The sequence below is a fragment of the Acomys russatus genome, chromosome 5, assembly GCF_903995435.1.
Source record: "Acomys russatus chromosome 5, mAcoRus1.1, whole genome shotgun sequence".
Classification (NCBI taxonomy): domain Eukaryota; kingdom Metazoa; phylum Chordata; class Mammalia; order Rodentia; family Muridae; genus Acomys; species Acomys russatus.
Window position 1 is genome coordinate 57141292 of NC_067141.1, and position 20623 is coordinate 57161914.

At 46.1% G+C, this 20623-nt stretch overlaps 1 pseudogene; it reads right to left on the bottom strand.

Moving 5' to 3' along the window:
* Positions 1-8348: 8348 nt before the first annotated feature.
* LOC127190089 (60S ribosomal protein L19-like) lies at positions 8349-8946 on the bottom strand (annotated as a pseudogene).
* Positions 8947-20623: the final 11677 nt, after the last annotated feature.

Sequence of the window (20623 nt, forward strand, 5' to 3'; positions counted from 1 at the left end):
CTACATAGTTACACCTTGTCTTAAAAGGAAACCGTGCCAAGATGGGTGTGGTGCCACACACCTTTAATCCCAGCAGAGGCATGCAAGTCTCTGAGTTCAAGGCTAGCTTGGTCTACAGAACTAGTTCCAGGACAGTCAGGGCTACACAGAGAAACCCTGTCTCAAAAAAAAAAAAAAAACCCAACAAATAATCTGGAGGGTGGGATGTGTGCCACATGCCTTTAATCCCAGCACTCAGGAGGCAAAGGTATGCAGATCTCTGTGAGTTTAGGCCAGCCTGGTCTACAAGAGCTAGCTCAGGACAGCCAAGGATACACGGAGAAACCATGTCTTGAAAAAACAAAAACAAAACAACAACAACCAAAGAGGAGGAGGAGGACGAGAAAACCAAATTAAATCAAATCAAAACAACAACTAAGTTTTTAGAACAGCTGTGGAGAAGACAGCACTGAGTCCACTTCAGGAGTGGAGGTGGTGCGTGAGCAGGTTGTCAGGTTTTGGGAACTGGTCTCAGGAATTTGAGGTGTCAGAGGATAGGCAGGGACTGAGAAAGACAGGTTTTTCTTAGAGGGTGATTGGCAGCTTCGAGAGGAGGTCAGGGCAAACTGTCCCTAAGGAAAAGGAAAAGATGAACGGGAGGTTGTGGACAGTGTGACACCTGAAGCTACAGGGAAGGGGCTGGGTGTGGTGGCACAGGCCTTTAATCCGAGCATGCAGAGGCAGGAGGAGCGCTGTGAGTTTGAGGCCTGTGTGATCTACATAAAAAGTTCCAGGCCTGCCAGGGCTACTTAGAGAGACCTTGTTTCAAAGAGAAAGTGAGGGGAATGAGGAACGAAGGGACTGAAGAGATGGCTTGGCAGTTTAAGAGCGCAGCTACTCTTCAAGGAGATCTGGGGTTGAATGCCAGCACCTACATGAAGGCTCACGACCATCTGTTGTAACTGTAGTTCCAGGAGATCCAACAACAGTCTCCTGGCTTCCGAGGGCACCAGGTACATGGTGCACAGACATACATGCAGACAAAACACCATAACACACAAAAATAAATCAATCTTAGAAAGAAAGAAACAGAGGAGCAGTTTAGTCCATATAACTTAGGCCTAAGGTGGGGAGGCAGAATGATTGACATGAGTTCTGTGGTGAAGGCACGGGAGGCCAAGGACCAGGCTGGAGGACAGGGTGGTTAGGGTGAGAAGAACAGCGGAAGGTCATGTTACGTGATGCTAAGCAGGCGGGTCCGGGCTGGGGAGGCAGGGAGTTAAAGGATTTGGAATTTTAAGTTTTGGAGGTGAAGTTTCTCCATAGGGCACTGGTGGTATCTGGGCTGGAGGTGGGTGTCTTAATAACAAGTAAGGCTACCACAACGTATTTGATATAAAGGATGTTTATTGTGGGAAAGGTGGGGGAGGGGATAGGGAGAGAGCAAGGAGGGAAAGAGAGGGTGCTCATGACAGAGAGAGATGAGACGGGGTGGGGTGGGGCGGGGGAAAGGCTGGCAAGGGTCCTTTTATCAGGCACACACCTGGCATGCACCTGGCAGTGGCAGCAGGTCATGACATCAGAGGTTGCTAGGCCCCTGAAAGGCAGGCTAGTGGGACCACATGTACATATAACAGTGGGAGGTACCTAGAGAGAGGTAAAAAAAAAAAAAAAAAAAAAAATTACAGGACCTTAGCAGGCCAAGGCCAAAGGGCCAGGGAACATTGCCATTAGTTACGTCCTAAAGTGTTCTAGAAGCAAAGTCAAGGCAGGTAGAGAGCATGGGGAGAGAGCGAGGTGAGAGACCAGGAAGTGGTGATAAGGCTTTCTGATGGAAGAGCTATTCGGGAGGACAGAAAGGAAGTCATTGCACACTGCTCCGCTTAGAGGAAGTGAGAAACACAGGGGCTTTGAAAGGGAGTGTTATCAACTAAATGTTGAAGTCTCTCTCTCCCGCTCCCAAATCTACGTGTTGAAACCCAATCCCTGATACAAGGGCATCTGCAAGTAAAGCATTGGGGGTGGAGGGGCTCTTTCCTCCATGAATAGGGCTCGTGCCCTCTAGAAGAGATCTCACCCCTTCCCACCAGGTAAAAAATACAGCATAAACCCGGCCCTTGAACCTGGAAGCTGGCTTGTGAGAGTGCTTACTCAGAAGTCGTATTTGCTGAAAGCCTCTGACTCCTCACCTGGACCCACAAGGTAACTAAAAGCAGGATGAAGCAAAGTGTAGCATCTCTGCCTTCATCTCCCGTCTTACTCCTCTACCCTGGATGGCCCGCTTAGCTCTGCACACCGGCATGTTAGCTAATCACTCACAGAGCATCTATCCAGAAACTAGTGACACCTAACTTGTCTTAGTCCCCTGTCTAGGTTGAAAGCACAAAGATAAGAGTGACCCAGGCATTTGATGATGTCCCGTTCCAGACCTCCAAAGGGTACCTGGAGGTCTCCAGTCCAAATCCTAAGCCTGCAATCACCTTAGATTATAAAAACAGCAGAGGTTTGCAGAACACACTTCCCCAGAGCAGGCTGACTATCTGTGAAGGCAAGGCTGGACTTTGGAGCAGGGCTAATTATCTCCTAAGAACAAGAAGGACCTCTCAGGCGCAATAAGGATGGCTTCTGGCCACTTTGCAGGAGCCCAGATGCCAGTGACCCACCAGACCACACGCTGACCAGGGCTGCTAAATTACCCATGCTATTTGGCCCTTACCAGGATGATATGCCTAAATCTCATGTTGATGTCCCAAAGTTAGGCCTGGGGTCACTGGACCCACTATCTGTTTCTTGTCCTATTCTGAGCACATTGATCAAGTCTCCTATCTCTGTTTTTGTTGTTGTTGTTGTTGTTGTTGTGTTTTTTACATTTCCTACCTCTTTAATTGGTATACTGGGACAGAACAGATCTAAGTCCTTTGAGACTCCTGGAGCTTACTCAAACATTCTATGAACCAACTCTCACCAGAGACAGAGAAATCTGCCCTGATCTTGGACTTCCGAGCTCCCAGAACTGTGAGATACAAATTTCTGCTGCTTATAAGCCACTCAGTTTGGGGTATTTTGTTCATTAACCCTGAAAGGCTCAAAAGGGTCATTTCACTTGGTTTCTACTGCCGGCTTTCATTTGTGTGCTCCTGGAGACTGCTCTGGGTTCTTATCTCTCAATCTTGCTTTTCTTATCTACAAAGCCCTCTCAGTGAAGATAGAAACAGGCAAAGATTGTGAAAACCTAAACCCACCCACCACCCCACTGCTGGTTATAAATTGTAGCTGTGAGGTGTGTCTCAGCCAAAAGAGATCTCAGGTCATCTGACCTGATAGACCAGGAAAAGGAGACTCAGAAAGGTCACAGGTTAGGACAAAGGAGCCTGTTCTAGTGCTGGTCATGGAGTGTGTGTAGAACTGTGAAGCCCCATGCAGGTAGGGGTACAGGATTGGGGAGGTTCTAGATTGCAGAACCTTGGAGATCCTCAGCCAAGCTAGTATTGGATACAAAATGGTGTGTGTGCGTGTGTGCGTGTGTGTGTGTGTGTGTGTGTGTGTGTGTGTGTGAGAGAGAGAGAGAGAGAGAGAGAGAGAGAGAGAGAGAGAGAGAGAGAGAGAGAGAGAGAGACTGCATGCGTGTTAGTATTTTTAGTGACATGACTGGCCATCTAAGCATGTTATCTGCATGTGAAGAGACCCTGACCACTCACTTGCAGTTCACCTGAACACTAAGGACTGGCTCCCCTCCTTGCTGCATGGCAAACGCAAAAACCCACGTAGATCTCCAGGCTCCAAGCTTAGAGTTTGTGGAGAGGAAAGTCTCACTCCTCCGCCTCTGCAGTTGGTTGGCTGCATGGGCGCGGAGGAAGCAAGCCAGGACGTTGACAAATGAGGGTTCAGACCCCACTCTTTTCTTGCTCCAAAGACCCCATCATCTATGATGACAATAGCGTCTCTTTCACCCGAGGAGATTCGATGATGTGTCAACCCCAGCACCTCCTCTGTCCCACACTTTCATCATCACGTGCCAGCTGTGACAGCACACACAGACTCACCTCTCTAGTTACAGCTAAATGTCATTCTGCCCCCTGCTCTAGAAAGTGCTACGAGAAAGGTGAGGGGCTAAGAAAATGAACTCTGTGCTTCCCTCTGCACCCCGCTAATGCCCGCCTGGTTTGGCCCTTCAGAGACTCAAGAGGGAAGGCAGGCTTTCTTTGATTGCAGCCCCACGGGGCTTCCATCCTCAGGTGAGGTGGCCCTTGGGGTGGGGGCAGGTCATGGCTTGCTGCAAATGCCCTGGTGCTTTGGGTGCTCACTGCCAGCAGGAGAAACCTTCTGCATGGAGATTACTTTAATTTGCAGTTGACAAAAGGCAAATTGCTGGCATTTTTTTTTTTTTTTTTTTTTTTGCTAGGAGCCTGGAATGTAACATTGCAGGTGGCAACTTCCATTAGCCGGCCCAGATTTCCAACTTCAAGCAGGCTGTAAGGGGAAAAAAAAAAAAAAAAGAACTTAAGCTGTTTTACAGGGAGAGGCAAAGCGGCAGCAGCCGTGACTTAACTCCACAGGCTCTCTCTCGCTTTGAATTCTCTGCTCTTCTTGATGATGTAGAGAGCTGAGTCTTCGTGGTGAGCATTCTGTGCCACGGTTGGTTTCTAACCTTCCTTGCGCTCTGCTGCAGTCTGCAGGGTAGTGATTTTTAATTGGATGGAAGGCCCTTCTAAACTTGGTAGACTGTGTGCAAGCTGACTGTGAGGTCAAGGGAACAGATCTCTGCTTTGCCTCTTTGCAGGAGCCATGGGGTCCTGTAGGGTCTCAGTTCCTGGATGAGTGAATGAATGGCTGGTTTCCAGTTTTTCTCAAGACTGGAGCATTTTTGTCTGTCTCGTCGAAAACTTCCCGAGCGTTCCAGAAGAAAGGGCATCCTTTGGATGCAGTGGTGCTGGTCACCTTCCACTTAAAATATGTCCCACAGATGCCTGTCTTGGGTGGAGTTCTGGGGAATGCAGACGGAATGGCATGCCTTTTGTGCCAATGAGGAACCTGGGGGTGCTGCTGCCATCTCGTGGGCAGTATAAGAAATACACTTCTGTTTCTTACCAAGAAACTGGCCCATTCCTTTTGCAAAGCAGGAGGCCATGTTTCCAATGCCACCCTTATTTCTGTTGTTCTGTGGAAGTAATAACAATTATCATAATATGGACAATATATTTATTGTGTTTTAAACAATTTAATAAGACCAAGATCTGACCCCATTCTATCTGCTTTGACCTAACTCTTGGCCATTTATGTTACACTTTTCCTTTCTGCTTGTTTTTCCTCCTCCCCTGCCAAGGCCTGGTGTAACAAGCATGATCACATGTGTCTCCGTGACTTGCTTCCCTAGTGACAGGAATCTAAGAACTGGTCAAAACTACTGAGCACAGGTTTTAAAAATTAAATAATTCATTCATGTACACTCGTGCTGTGTGAACCTAGGACTTCACACTTGCTGAACACACATTCTACAACTGAGCTACAAGCTTGACTCTGAGGACAGAAATTTTTTTTTTACCTCTGTGCACCAAGTATGTATAAGGCTGTTTCTGAGATTAGGAGAATGCAAACACCTGTTGAATTGGGGTATAGGTATGCCCAGTGTGTGTGTGTGTGTGTATGCAGTATGTTCCTATAATATATTCTTTATGTTGTTTTTGTTTTATTTTGAGACCAGATCTCACTGTATACCTCTGGCTGGTCTGAAAATTGCTATGTAGCCCAGGTTAGTCTCAAACTCACAGAGATATGGCTGCCTCTGCCTTGCAAGTGTTGAGTTAGAAGTATAGGCCACCACGTCCAGTCCTTCTGAAATATATTCTAATTGAAGGTTGATATAGACTTTTAGTGGGGTGCTATGCAACTGCATTAGTTATTTGCACCCTCACTTTTACATGAACCAGTCTCCCCAGAACTGCTCAAGTGAGCTATAACCATTATTTAAATTGTTTTATTATCTTTAAATACATATATGTGTCTGTGTGGGGGTCTGTGCACACGAGTGCAGGTGTTCAAGAGCCCAGAGGTGTTGAGTGGGCCTGGAACTCACAGGTCACAGGTGCTCATGAATTGAGTGGGTGGGGGCTGGGAACTGAACTCTGGGAGAACATTAGGTACACTTAACCACTGAGCCATCTCTCCAGCCTTGACACATGGCTACTCATGTGAGAAGCCATTTGCTTGCACCTGGGGGTGGGAGGGAGGAGCAACAGCCCATAGATGGAGGCACACACCCACTCTCACATATACCACAGAGCCTGTATTTTGAGGTTGGCTATCCAAGTGTAGCCTCTGTGTTTGATGAAGACTTTTGAGCAGTTTAAAATTTTTATTTTTAACTAGATGGAGTCAAAAGTTAACTTTTTAAAAAAGCTCATGAGATGGAATACGAAAATTAGAATACATTTGTAAAACAAAGACCTTCAAAATGCTTCAGAGCTACGGTACATACTTTGTGGGTATACCCGTGTCCCTGTGTTAGGGTATTTGTAGAAACCATTTCCAAAGTAGCTACATGCCATCCTTTCATTTAGAGACAATGCCACACACAGGAACTCAATTCAGTTGTTCTTTCTGCGTCATTCAAGAGCAGAGGACCGACCAGCTCATTGACTGGGCCGGGTGCTTCCAGGTCAGCATCTCTGCTCCTCCCAGACCCAGTTTCGCAGCTCTAAGAACCAGAAGAAGTGTGTGTAGGGCTATAGACAGGAGAGAGACAGAAAATATAAAGAGGCAGGGAGAGAGGAGGGAGGGAGGAACAGAAAAGGGAGGAGAGAGGGAGGTGAGAGAGGGAGGAGAATGGGCAGATAAAGGCTTAGTGAAACCGATGGAGCCTAACCCTCAGGGGTAGGGGGTGTGTCTTGAGAGCATCCTACAGAGAGATCCAATGGGCGTCCTGTGTGTCCCTGGCACTGGGATCTTTGTTTTGATGTCCAGGATGCTGCTGAGAATGTAGTGTCAGTTATTAGCCATTTCGTATCATTGTGCTGCATGGCTGGGCCAGTTTTGCGAGCAGCAGAAGCTGGTGGGGTCTGAGACCAGGGTCTGTCCGTGGTGATGGTAGGTCCTGGGACTGAGTCTGTCTGTCTGTGGTGACGGTGGTCCTGGGACCTGGTCTGCCATGAGAAAACTGGGTTGACATTTCAAATAAGACCATCCTCTTTACAAAGGAGGCTGGGTCCTCTCAGAGGCCACCAACACACCACATCCCAACCTACACATAGGCCTCCTAGAGACGTCTGCAGTCACCAGCAACTTGACCTTCAGTGTAGACCTTCCTGGAGAATGAGTCTTTGTTTTCTTCAGCACCTTCCTCACCCTGTAAAAGCCAGGGGCAAATGAGCAGTGCCTTGAATTTAAGAATTTAAAGATGGGCTCTTCATCACAGGTGCTTATGACAGCTGCATCAATAAAACCCTTTGAAGAATTCGTTGTTAGGATTATGCTTTTTGTTTATGAGAAGCCCCTCTGTACTGTGCCAATAATAAAAATACCAGCCAGCTTTGGTTGTGGACTCAGCAGATGTAGGACATATATTGAAAATTTGAGAAAATGTTTTTTTTTTTTCTTCTTACTTTAGTGTTTAGGGGTGAGGGGGAGTTGGGTGTGCTGTCCTGTGTTCCCACATATGGAGGCCAGAGTTAGACATCAGGTGTCTCTCTCTATCCTGTCACTCTCTACTTTATATTTTAAGACATTTTCTCTTCTCACTGAACCTGAAGTTTACTCCTTCAGCTAGACTGACTGGCAAGCAAGGCCTGGAGTTTGTCTCAGTCTCCATTCCCAGCCCAGTGACTATGTCTAGTTTGTGTAGGTGCTGGGGATCAAACTCCTGTTGGAGTGGCAAACATTTTACCCACGGACGAGCCCACTCCATGACCTCTTTTTTATTTTTATTTTTTAAAATATATTTTATTAATTTATTCATATTACATCTCAATTGTTATCCCATTCCTTGTATCCTCCCATTCCTCCCTCCCTCCCATTTTCCCCTTATTCCCCTCCCCTATGACTGTGCCTGAGGGGGATTTCCTCCCCCTGTATATGCTCATAGGGTATCAAGTCTCTTCTTGGTAGCCTGCTATCCTTCCTCTGAGTGCCACCAGGCCTCCCTATCCAGGGGACGTGGTCAAATATGGGGCATCAGAGTTCGTGTGAAAGTCAGACCCCACTCTCCACTCAACTGTGGAGAATGTCCTCTCCATTGGCTAGATCTGGGTAGGGGATGACCTCTTTTTTATTTTTATTTTTATTTTTATATTTTTTAAGGCTTGTTTTGTTTTATTTTAACGACTGATCCACGTGAGGCCACAGCCAGGCCACTATGTACAGACACTAGGGAAGCTTCATTTCTTGGTCCCCTCCTCCTTGGACAGGGTCTTGATGATCTCCTCCTTTTTGGCCTGGAGGCGCTCCTCCGGCGCTTGCGTGCTTCCTTGGTCTTAGACCTGCGAGTCTCAGCCTGGTCAGCCAGGAACTTCTTGCGGGCCTTGTCCGCCTTCAGCTTGTGGATGTGCTCCATGAGGATCCGTTTGTTTTTGAACACGTTCCCCTTGACCTTCAGGCACAGGCTGTGGTACATATGGCGGTCAATCTTCTTAGATTCTTGGTATCTCCTTAGGAGCTGGCGCAGGATCCTTATCCTTCTCATCCAGGTCACCTTCTCAGGCATGCGGGCATTGGCGGTACCCTTCCGCTTCCCTATGCCCATATGCCTGCCCTTCCGGCGAGCCAAGGTGTTTTTCCGGCACCGAGCCCGAGAATGGACTGTCATAGGTTTCCGGATGATCAGCCCATCTTTTATCAGCTTCCTGATTTGCTGACGGGAGTTGGCATTGGTGATTTCGGTGGTCTCACTGGGATCCAACCAGACCTTCTCCCCCCCCCTCCCCCGCAGCGGAGGACACTGGAGGCAAGCCTCTTCTGTAGCCTGAGCATACTCATGGCTGTGGACGCAGCTGCGAAAGGAAAACGACCTCTTTTTAAAAATGATGTTTTGTTTTTGTTTTTTCAAGACAGGGTTTCTCTGTGTAGCCTTGGCTGTCCTGGACTTACTTTGTAGACCAGGCTGGCCTCAAACTCACAGAGGTCCACCTGCCTCTGCCTCCCGAGTGCTGGGATTAAAGGCATATGCCACCATGACCGGCTCTAAAAATGATTTATTATTATTATCATTATTCTTATTCGTCTTATTATTTTTTTAAATGTGCATTGGTGCTTTCCCTATGTGCCTGTCTGTGTAAGGGTGTTAGATCCTCTGGAGCAGAAGTTACAGATAGTTGTGAGCTGCCACGAAGGATGCTGGGAATTGAACCTGGGTCCTCTGGAAGAACAGCCAATGCTCTTAAGTGCTGGGCCATCTCCCTTCTCCTTTTACTAGAAAAAATAGCTGGTAGTTTGTGATTGTCTTTGTCGTCTTCTTCTTCTTCTTCTTCTTCTTCTTCTTCTTCTTCTTCTTCTTCTTCTTCTTCTTCTCCTTCTCCTTCTCCTTCTCCTTCTCCTTCTCCTTCTCCTTCTTCTTGAGACAGATCACACTCTGGTAGTGCAGGCTGCCCCAGTACCAGCACTGTGTCCCCAGTGGCACTCTGGTAGTGCAGGCTAGCCCCAGTACCAGCACTGTGTTCCCAGTGCTACCATTATAGGCACTATGCCTCTGTTCTAGGTATTTCATTGCTATGTGTTTCTCTCTCTCTTTCTTTCTTTCTTTCTTTCTTTCTTTCTTTCTTTCTTTCTTTCCCCTGAGGACCTCAGCAGTTTTATAAACCAAGTGAAAACAGCTGTATTTTTCTGTTCACTTTTTTCTAGATGTTTTAAATCACTTAACAAATCAAAATTTGAACAATTGCATCCAACTTCATGCACAGTCACTTTCTCCTTTTTACCTTTCAGTCCTGTGAAATTCGGTTTTACAGTTGATTCTGCCCCACCGACTTCTCTGTGGATGAACTGAAAGCCCTCCCCCCTGAAAAGGAATATGAAATTTAATTTTTATTCTAAAAATAAGATTTATTATTTTAATAATTGGTGAGATAATAAGATGAGTATGTAGAGCTTAGCATAATGGCTAAGGATGCTTTCAGGACATTTTAAGCACATTAAGTTAAAACATTTAAGTACATTCTGTGGGGGGAGGTGTTTGAGGAATCACATTTTTAAGTTAAAAAAAAAAAAAAAAGGCCAGCTACATGCTTCTTTTGAAAGATGTTAAAGGATTTCTTTGCTTCAATAGACAAAGAAAGGAAACTGCAGACGCCACAGGAGCCTCTCAAAGCGGATCTGTGGCTTCTCTGCTGCTCTTGAGGTCCAGCACGCAGGATGCGGGGAAAGAGGGACTCATTGGGATGGATGAGCCCAAGGAAGGGGTACCAGGTCTCATCACAGGCTTTCAGATTCGGCTGTGAGCTGTGTGCGGCCACAAAGGGGTTCCACACATCCAGGAAGCACTCGGCAACATGTCTTTAGGGCTTTCGATAGACTCCAGCAGTTGGCTTAGGCTTTTTCCTTCCGGGGGTTTGGTATCTTAAAGAATGAATGAGAAAGTCATTCTTCACCAGATCAACAATGGCTGCTCTGTCTCAGTCACAGGGTGAACCAAATGAAGCATCATCTCTGCCCTTGTGATATTAATGATTTAAGAGAGCCAAAAGCCCCCAAATATAAGCAGTGAGCTTTGGCCATGGATGTTTAAGGAAAGATTATAAATAGCAAAGAACTGGAAACAAAGTGTGTCTAACAATAGGGAAATTAGTTAGCCTCGAGCAGATCAGTATGAAAGAATTATTTTTGTAGTGCTAGGGATCAATACAACGGACTACTCCCCATGTTGTGGAAAAATACTTATGAAATATAATTTTAAGAAGAGAAAAAAGCAAGATGTAAAACTAAACTAAGGTGTTATAAAGGCAAATCCAGGGAGGTCCTGGAAGATAAGACTCCACTTTTATGTCTTTTGACAACAGAATAGAAGGAAATGGTAAAAAATATTAATGTGATTACCTTATGATAATAACATTATGGATATCTTAATTTTCTTCTTAAACTATTTTTCTTTTTTGGTGTGTCTTTTTAAGTTTCTGCAATGAATATAACTATGTTAATTTAAAAATTATTTTATTTTAAATTGTGGTGTGTGTGGGTGTGTGAGCATATCTGTGTGTGGGTGTGCACCTGAGTGTGGGTACCATAGAGGCCAGAAGGGGCCATCAGATTTTCTGGAGCTGGAGTTATGAGTGGCTTTAAGCTGCCCGATGTGGGTGCTGGAAACAGAACCCCAGTCCTCTGTAAGACAGCAAGTGTTCCTAACCTTTGAGTCATCGCTCTGGCACCATTTAAAAAAAAAATCTTAAAAGTGACGATTAAAAAATAAAATGTAACCCTGTCTCCAAAAACAATAAAAATAAAATAAAATGTATAGGAAATGTGTTCACTCTTCCTTGATGTGGTTATGGGAAGAGTGATGGCTTGGTTTTCCTTGCTGCAATGTGCCCTTCAGAACCTCCCTGCAGGACTGACTGTGTCCGAGTCAGGGCGTCACACTACTCTGCCTCAGCCACTGGGTGCCAGTTGTGTGAGGTGAGCAGGTGAGAGCTGGTAGGCTGAGGCCATCGGTTGGCTCTACGTTGGAAGTCCTGCCCCTATCCTGAGCCCAGTGTGAACAGGATCCATACACAGGGCTGAGTGCGAATTACAGTATGCTTGAAACTACAGTGTTTTGGAGACACAGTTGTCCAGGTTACTTTTGTTGTCAGCAAGCTGAGCAAGCCGAGGGAGGGTGACCCGCTAAGGAGTGTTCTTCTATGTCTCTGCTTCGGTACCTGCCTCCCGGTTTCTGCCGTGAGCTCCTGTCATGGCTTCCCTGAGTGATGGACTGTGTGACCTATAACCCAAACATATCCTTTCTCCCTCAAGTTGTTTTTGGTCCTAGTGTTTATCACAGCCACAGAAAACAAACCAAGGTGGTTGTTAAGTAACTTCATTTAATCTTTAGATTTTTCCGTCCCTTTGTTTGAAGCTGTTAATAGTTCATCTGACTTGACTCTAATCTCAAAGCGATGTTAGCAGATCAGAGTGGCTTTGGGGACAGCCAGATTGTTCAGGTCCACATCTTAGTTTCATAAGCAAGTTGTTATGAAATCAGAGGGCTCTTAGGTAATTCCTCGGAACTTTCTTCACATGTGAGGTGGAGAAACGGAGGGCTGAAATAATACCGTGCACACCAAGTGGCCAGGCTCTGTGATTGCTCTGATGCACTCCTCACCTGGGTGTGCTCACACCATCCCTACCCTACCTGGGCAATTGTGTTCTCAGGTGTGGTTTGGCAGAGGACGGGGGAGGGAGCCCAGGACATTTCCTTTCTCTCTTGCTCTCCTGTGGGCGATATATCTGTCAGTATTTGCAAGTCATCTGAAGTCCCTGTTCCTACTGGGCAGCACATTTCTGCCTGTCCCTTTCTGCATGGGGGAGGCACCTTTTGTAATTAGTCACCTGTGTTGAAGTGCCTCATGAGACCTCTGTTTCCTGGCTAGACTTAACACTCCGATCTTCCGTCTATCTGTGGCTTCGAATCACTACGAGAACAAAGTGTTTGGTTTGTGGTCCATTCTTAGAGCATCCATGCAATGTATTTGTTTACTTAAAAATAAGGCCTTTGAGCCAGGCATGGTGGTGCATACCTGTAGTCTCAGCACTCGGGGAGCCGGAGGCAGACAGATCTCTGTGAGTTTGAGGCCAGCCTGGTCTACAAGAGTCCAGGACAGCCAAGGCTACACAGAGAAACCCTAGTCTCAAAAAAAAAAAAAAAAAAAAAAAAAAAAAGTATCTATTTATTTTTTGACAAGGCGTCACTATGAAAGGTATTTGTTTATTTTGAGACAAGGCTTCACTATGTGGCCTTGGCTGGTCTGGGGTGGCTATACAAGCCAAGCTGGCTTAAACTCTCAGAGATCTACCTTTGAGTTCTGTGACTTAAGGTGGGCAGCATCACGCCTTGCTAGAACGTCTTTATTTTTAACCTTAATTCAGAGACCCAGCTGTTTAAAGAAGGGAGCAACTCTAATCTTTTCCAAAGTAAACGCTGAATACAAAAAGCTGCAGGACCTATGCAGCATAAGACACCATGATGTAGGAGCCAGGCGTGGTGATGGGTACCTGTAAACCCTGCACTCAGGAGGCAGAGGCAGAAGGGTTGAGGGTTTGATGAAAGACTGAGCTACACAGTGAGACCCAAGCCTGTGAGTGGAGCTCAGTAGTAGAACTGCTTGGGTTTGATTCCGCAGGCCCACTCAAGGTACATACACAATTTGTTAATTTGTAGGATACCTCCTTGTCAGTTAAATGTTTCTCCCAGTAACAAGACTGAGCATCTGGTCACATTGACCATTTGGATTTTCATTCTGAGATGGCCTGCTGGACTCAGTTAAGTGCCGTTCCCTGGGACCTTGAGGTTGTGTTCTGATTGGGGCACTAGGAATATGAGGGTCTAACAAGAAGGGAGGTGCTTCTCTGAAGTCTAGAGTACACCGAGGCAGGGGCATGACTGCAATGGCAGAGACAAGCTGAGAGCCACTCAACCTGGCAATTTGCAGTTCATTCTGCCTTGGCTGGAGTCCACCAATCTGCTGATGTGGTGAGCACACTGCAGCTGAGTCACACACCCGGAGTCCTGAGGGCCTGGGCATCAAGGATCCATGGCACAAAGGTCTGTGCTGACTTGATGGCGGATGGCTCCAGCCCATTTCTACACTGTGAAGTTCTGGCAGACCATTCAATATGTCCAAAAGAAAGTCTAGTAGATGATTTTTATAAATGTGACTTTTCCCAGTTCTTAAACACCATCAGCTATTTTTAAAGGCAGTGGCAGGGGTGGGGGGGGGTTTAGGTCAAATAAACAGTATCTGTGGGTATTGGACTTAGCCATCAAAAGACCCACAAAGACCAGTGTGCTGAAACAAGAGTCACCCAAGACAACCAAGCACCACCTGTCCTCAGGAGCCCAAGCGCATGCTTTTCTATAGAAAATGAGAAAAAGAAGGTTCCTGAATTCACAGAGGGCTATGAGAAGGACCTTTCATCACTCGTAATGTTTTTTTGGGGAAAAATACACATCACATAGGATTTACCATTTTGAGTGTATAGTTCAATAACATATACTCATGTGCACCCAACACAGCCTAGCAGTGGAGCTCCAAATCTTATAAAATGGAAACTCTAGCATCCAGCTCCATCAGTCCACTTTTCCCCAACCTTGGATAAACACCATTCTATTTTCTAAGTTTCTCTAGGAATTTGAACCCACAAGGTATTTTATATATAAATATTTGTCCTTTAGTACATGGCTTTTTAGTGTCCTCAAGCTTTGTTTATAGTACAGGATGTCACAATGTCCTTGCTTTTGTTTTGGGGGTGTGTGTGTATGTGTGTGTGTGTTTGAGACAGGGCTTCTCTGTCCTGGACTCACTTTGTAAACCAGGCTGGCCTCAAACTCACAGAGATCTGCTGGTCTCTACCTCCTTACGTGCTGGGACTGCCTTGGAAGCTTCTAACCAATAGAGATTTGTCTCTTGCAGTGACAGAGGTTGGGAAATCTCAGCTCAAGGAGGCAGCAGATTCTGTGTCTGGGAAGGACCCATCTTTGGTCCATAACTAGCCATCTTCCTCCTGTGTCCTCAAAAGGGGAAGGAAAAGGAACCTACTTTGGGCTTCTTTTATAAAGATATTAATCACCCAATTATTAGTGCTCCACTCTCAAAACCTAGTCACCTCTTTTTTTTTTTTTTAATTTATTTATTATTATGTATACAGCGCTCTGCCTGCATGTACAACTGCAGGCCAGAAGAGGGCATCAGATTACATCCTAGATGGCTGTGAGCCACCATGTGGTTGCTGGGCTTTTTGTTTTGTTTTTTTTTGTGTGTGTGTGTGTTTGTTTTTGTTTTGTTTTGTTTTTCTGGTTGCTGGGTTTTAACTCAGGACCTCAGGCGGCGGGTGGTGGGGGTAAGCAGTCAGTGCTCTTAACCCCGGAGTCATCTGTCCAGCCCCCTAGTCACATCTTGAAGGTCCCAACTCCCCAAAATCATTACCTGGGGGATTAGTATTTCACCATGTACATTTTGGTGGGGCGGGCACAGGTAGTCAGTGTACAGTAGCTTACTCCTGCCTTTGGTCACTCATTGTGAGACTGCAAACGTGTTTTTGAGTCCTGTTTCTATTCCTTGGGACACTCATCCAGAAGTAAAACTGCTGAGTTGATTGGCACAACTATACTTGATGCTTTGGTGATGTCCTACTCTCTGCATTGTCCTTCTGTCCTTCCCTACCTCTCTTCTCCCCTTCTATCCTTTCACTCGGTGCTGGGGATGTGATGCAGGGCTTTACTTTTGCCAAGCACACATTCTCACACTGGCTATACCCCTCCCACTCTGTCCTCCCCCCTGCCCTCCCTCCCCCTACCCCCCCTGCTTTCTTTAATTAGGATTGCAGGCAGAACATCAGGTGGCTTCACTTGACATAGTAATACTTTTTATGACTTGTTTCTTTGAGATAGAATCTTACTAAGTGGCCCAGGATGGCCTCCTCAACTCTTGAGCCTCTTTTTCTTTTCTTTCTTTCTTTTTTTTTTTTTTAAATAATTTATTCAGATTACATCCTGATTCTTATCTTCTCACTTGTATCTTCCCAGTCCCCCCTTCCCCCTCTTTCACCCTATTCCCCTCCCCTAGACCTGTGACAGAAGGGGACCTCCTACCCCACCATATGATCATAGCCTATCAGGTCTCATCCGGATAGCTGCTTCCCCTTCCTCTGAGTGCCACCAGGCCTCCTCACCAAGGGGAGGTGGTCAAATAGGAGACACCAGAGTTCATGTCAGAGTCAGTCCCCGCTCGCCACACAACTGTGGAGAATGCGCTGTCCACTGGGTGGAGAATGTGCTGTCCATTGACTAGATCTGAACAGGGGACTCTTGACCCTCTGCCTCTTGAGTGCTGGGATTCTAGGTGTGAACCACTGTGCCCATTTTTGTGTCACTCTCTACAGCTACGTTCATCACAAGTGTCACTTCTGACTTATGCCTGTTGGACAGTTCTGTTTTGTCATGATGAAGGTACTGTCCCGGATGATGGCTAAAGGACACAGACGGCTCACTCTGTCCCAAAGACCCCTGTATGCTAAATCATTCTATCTTCACAATCTATGAAGATTACATATAAGAAAACTGAGTCACAACGAAGTAGAAACTTGAACTGATGTGGGGATAGACGAGATCACTGAGCTCTGAGTTCCCTTTCCCAGTGAAAGAGCTGTGGTTCCCCGGGAGAGATTGCCCCCAACTTTTGGGGTTATGTTGTGACCCGGCTGCGCTGAGCTCAGAGGCTTGCAGACGTCTGGAATCCCCTGGTCCCCTGCTCTTGCTGCTCTAAGACAGGATTCCATCATTTATTTTGTTTATCCCGCTGACCCAGGTGAAACCCCGTCTGCTGCGAGGCTGCCGTGCCGCATCTGGATCCAGCTGGATTTCCCTGGTCCTCCTCCTGGTAATTACCCAGGCAGGACTTCACTGAAATATGAGGGGGAGAGGATTACAGGTTTGGCTCTAGGACTTTGTGAAAATACATGGAAGTGGTACATCAATACAAGTCAAAGGCTGAAAGAGCCCTTGTGAGACGCTGAGATGAAGTTTGCCCCTAGAAGCATTCAGTATGCTAGGAGGGAGTCGTTCCAAAATTAAAGTTTTTTTTTTTCATTGTTTCTCAGCCTTTTGGTTGAGATCAGCAAAAGTTACACACACACACACACACACACACACACACACACACACACACACACACACACGAGCCCGCGCGCATGCACGCACACACATGCAGACACACCTTATTCAATGTATTCAGATATTTAAAACCTGGGTCCAAGCATCTCTTGGAAATCTGTACCCTAGCCAGGAAAGTACCCTGCACAAATAGGCCTGCATTTCCCATTATGTCCCGACACTCTCTAGGCATCAAACTTAGTCCCAGCTACATGCCTCTCCTGTGTTTTTCTTGAACTGCATGAACTCTGGCAGTTACTTCACGGATGTATATCCCCGGGGGGAGAGTGGCCTCCCTTTCATCTTCCTTGGGACCTCATCACGTGGAACTGAGGGAAGATTAGGGAGTTCTCATTCAATGCTGAACAAACACACGGCTCAGCTGCAAAGATGGTGGGCGCTTAATCTCTTTACAGCGTTGAGTCATTATGAACTCATTCCACACAGGCGGACTTTACAAAGCGTCCCTCTGAATGGAATTCCCATCTGCCTGCAGAGGCTGCGTGCTTACAGTCCAGAGGTCGCCACAAATTGCACCCACCGAACAAGTTCTTTAGCGCACAACGACTTCGCTGTAGAGGCCTTAAGACTTTGAAATCATGTTGTCTCTTTGTACGGTGGGCAGTTTGTACTTTCTGCCACTTCTCTTCTCCCAGGACTGAGAAGGAAGTTTCTAGAAGGGACTCTTACTTTTTAGCTTTAGTGTAATCATTCGTTCTACAGTCAAATGAGACAACTCCCAGTCCCTGGACAAAAGACCCCTAGAGTCAGCATGGGACTCGAGGGATACAGGGCTGCTACATGGCCAGCAACTAGAAAACCAGGCAGACCAGCACCTCTATGCTCCATTGTGGCAATCACAACTTTGCCCCACCTCTTACATAGCTCTTTAAGCAACAGGAAGGTCTAAAGGTGACATGTTTTATTTCCTAACCTTAAAATACAAGAGTAAAGAACAAAATCAAGTCAAGTGTTAGACTGTCAGGATCTCTACTTCCTTCTCTCCTCCTGCTCTGACTGAGATTCATTTTCCTAATGAAGGCTCAGTGTTAATGGTTGCGCTTGCTACAGTCAGTTAGGACTGAAAGTTATTTAATTCAGAGTGAAGTGACAATCTGACTGAACGGGGATTAGTTCCAGCTTTTAGCTATCATTTCTAGGTCCCAAGGCCACTAATGACCTCAATTGAGGGTCCATTATCTTTTGACAAGATGAAGTTTTTTTTCTGAGGGAGGGGAAAGGAGCAGTCTTCTGCACAGAAAGCCTTGCCTGGTACTCCCATGGAATCACTTCTTCCCAGCAGAGCTTTGCTGCCATACTCCAAAGGAGGGTGCTAGTAACTCAAGACAGGTATGGCGAGGGCAAGGAAGAGACTCTTCTCTTGGCCACTGTCTGCTTGGCAAGTGGTCGCCCAGTGAGGCACTGTGGAAAACATGGTGATATAAGTCCCCATTGCTGGCTGCTCTAGAATGTTAAATAGCCTGTCTCCATCATGATGTGTAAAGATATCCTTTCTGACTGGCCCATGTGAGAACTATGCTAATTGTAAAAGTCTTCAAATAACATCCCATTTCTGAAACAATGAATACTGTTTTTTGTGGAGTGATTTTCCCCCCTCTAAGAATATATCACCTTAAAAAAAAAAAAAAAAAAAAAAAAAAGACTGTCTTGAAATTAGATGAAAGCTGTTGGACCTACAACTAGGGTCTAAGCAAGACGATGTCACAGTGCTAGGAAGTAATTGTCTGGTTGTGGTGGGTTCAGTGGGAAGGCTGGAAGGCAATGTGGACCTGATGCCTTGCCATGGGTAGTGAGCTGTTGGTTTGGGTAACACCAGTGAGCTCATCATAGGGGTCTACTGGTACAGACAGAGGGAATAAATAGGACACGCTCTCTGTCCCTTGAGCAATATTAGTGTCCCCACCACCTTTGAACTCTCCTCCTACCCTGAGAGTTTGAAAGGTCCCTATCCTGTAGCTGCAGCTTGGGAAGGCAGATGCATCCTTACACCTGCCATGTCCCTCTACTTAGTGGGTCCACGTCCTGTGTAAAGCCCCAGGTAGTTAGATGGAGGAGAAACCCAATCTTGGTTCCAAATTTAGAACATCCAACTGTAATCAGTTGAATACAATCTGCACTGAGAACCTTCTAGACATTTAACACCCCCACTTCAGTTTAGAGAGGGCACTGTTTCTGCCAAGTGAAACACAAATCTGTGTGAGGCCTGGTCCAGGGTACAAATCCAAGTCTGTTGCCCCATGGCACCCCCGGGGTACAGGTCTTATAGGTGCTGCTTCATCCCTTAAGGAGCCTCTAGTCAGCTCTGAAGACAAGCCATAGCTCATGGCTACCACGTGAAACAGACAATAGCAGTGTCCAATGTCAGACCACCTCATAAACTATAATCTCAATATGTACAAATAGAGACTTTGCACAGACTGTGCTAGCACCATCTTGATGAATTTCCTTGAGACCTTATTTTATGTCAGTGCACACCCTGAGAAAAGGTAAATTTAGATTCTTAAGTCTATATTGGCTCTTTACCATCTATCTACTCACTGCCTCATAATGGATACAGAGTTCACAGCTGGAGCCATTAACAAGCACACTGTTGTGTGGATTTTACACACAGACCTTCCTCTACCCTTCTAAGAAGGTCCTTGGAGTTAGTACTCAGGGGTGGGATTTATGGAGTCGAAAGGCACAGGCATTTCTAGGTCTTTTATTGTCTGTATTTCTCTAGAGAGGCTGAAGTCACTACCTTATTATGCATGCCACTGAAGAACCACTTGAGGCTTGGGTATCTAGGAGAAAGCGTCAGTCAGGAATTCTGCCAGTGAGTGGGAGGGGCGGCCTTTCACAAGGGTGGCTGCCACATGCAGCCTCACTGGGGAAGAGTTCTGGTGACACGGGGCTGATAAGCATGCCAAGTCAGTCGGGCTTGTCATTTCTTAATGGTTTGTTGTGATGGAGTACACCAGGACTGCTTGGAATTTTGGCAGGACACTGGAGGAAATTAAAATATCAAAACCACGAGACACCCCAGCAGTGAGGTCAGCAGTCTCCTTTGCAGTGTAAACTGTCTACATTTCTAACTACGTAGAATCATTGCACTGTTTCTTGCTCCTTGGTCTTGAGCTGTTGTTTGAACAGGACTGTTGGTGACGGTGGCGTCATGGCCTCCTCTTATGTGTATGGACCACACAGGGGTCTCACTTGTTCTTGCAGGCATGTCAACCATCTTTGGTGCTGGCATGGAGTCATACTGTCATGTTCCTCTCTTTCCTTACTGTAGTATTGGTTTAAGAGATCTTAAGAGTTGATAGACTGCTTGCCTAGTATTCATGAAGTGTCATGTAAATCGTGTGTGTGTGTGTGTGTGTGTGTGTGTGTGTGTGTGTGTGTGTGTGTGATCTGTAATCTCTGGTTGCAAATCCCAGAACTATCATTTGGTGGTTGCGTGGCCTTGGAAAAGCTATTTAACTTCTTTGACCCTCAATTTCTTCTCCTGAAAAATGGGGTTAGTAGTGTCATTGGCTTAAAATTATGAGATTCATGAAGTAACATACAGAAAGCATTTAAAAGGCAGGGCTGTTACAACACTAGTCATGAGTGTTAGCTTTATTATTGGACCGACTGGCCCCAGTTGGCAGCACACTCATAAAGGGCTTATGGTCAGGTGGAATGCCATGGCATACTGAGCACTAGGACCAAGGAAACTGAACCTGCTTTCTCAGTCAGAATAGAGCACACACATCCATGTGTACAAAGTGAGATATGTTTATTTGCATTCAGCAATGAGGTTGCAAAAAGTGTGAC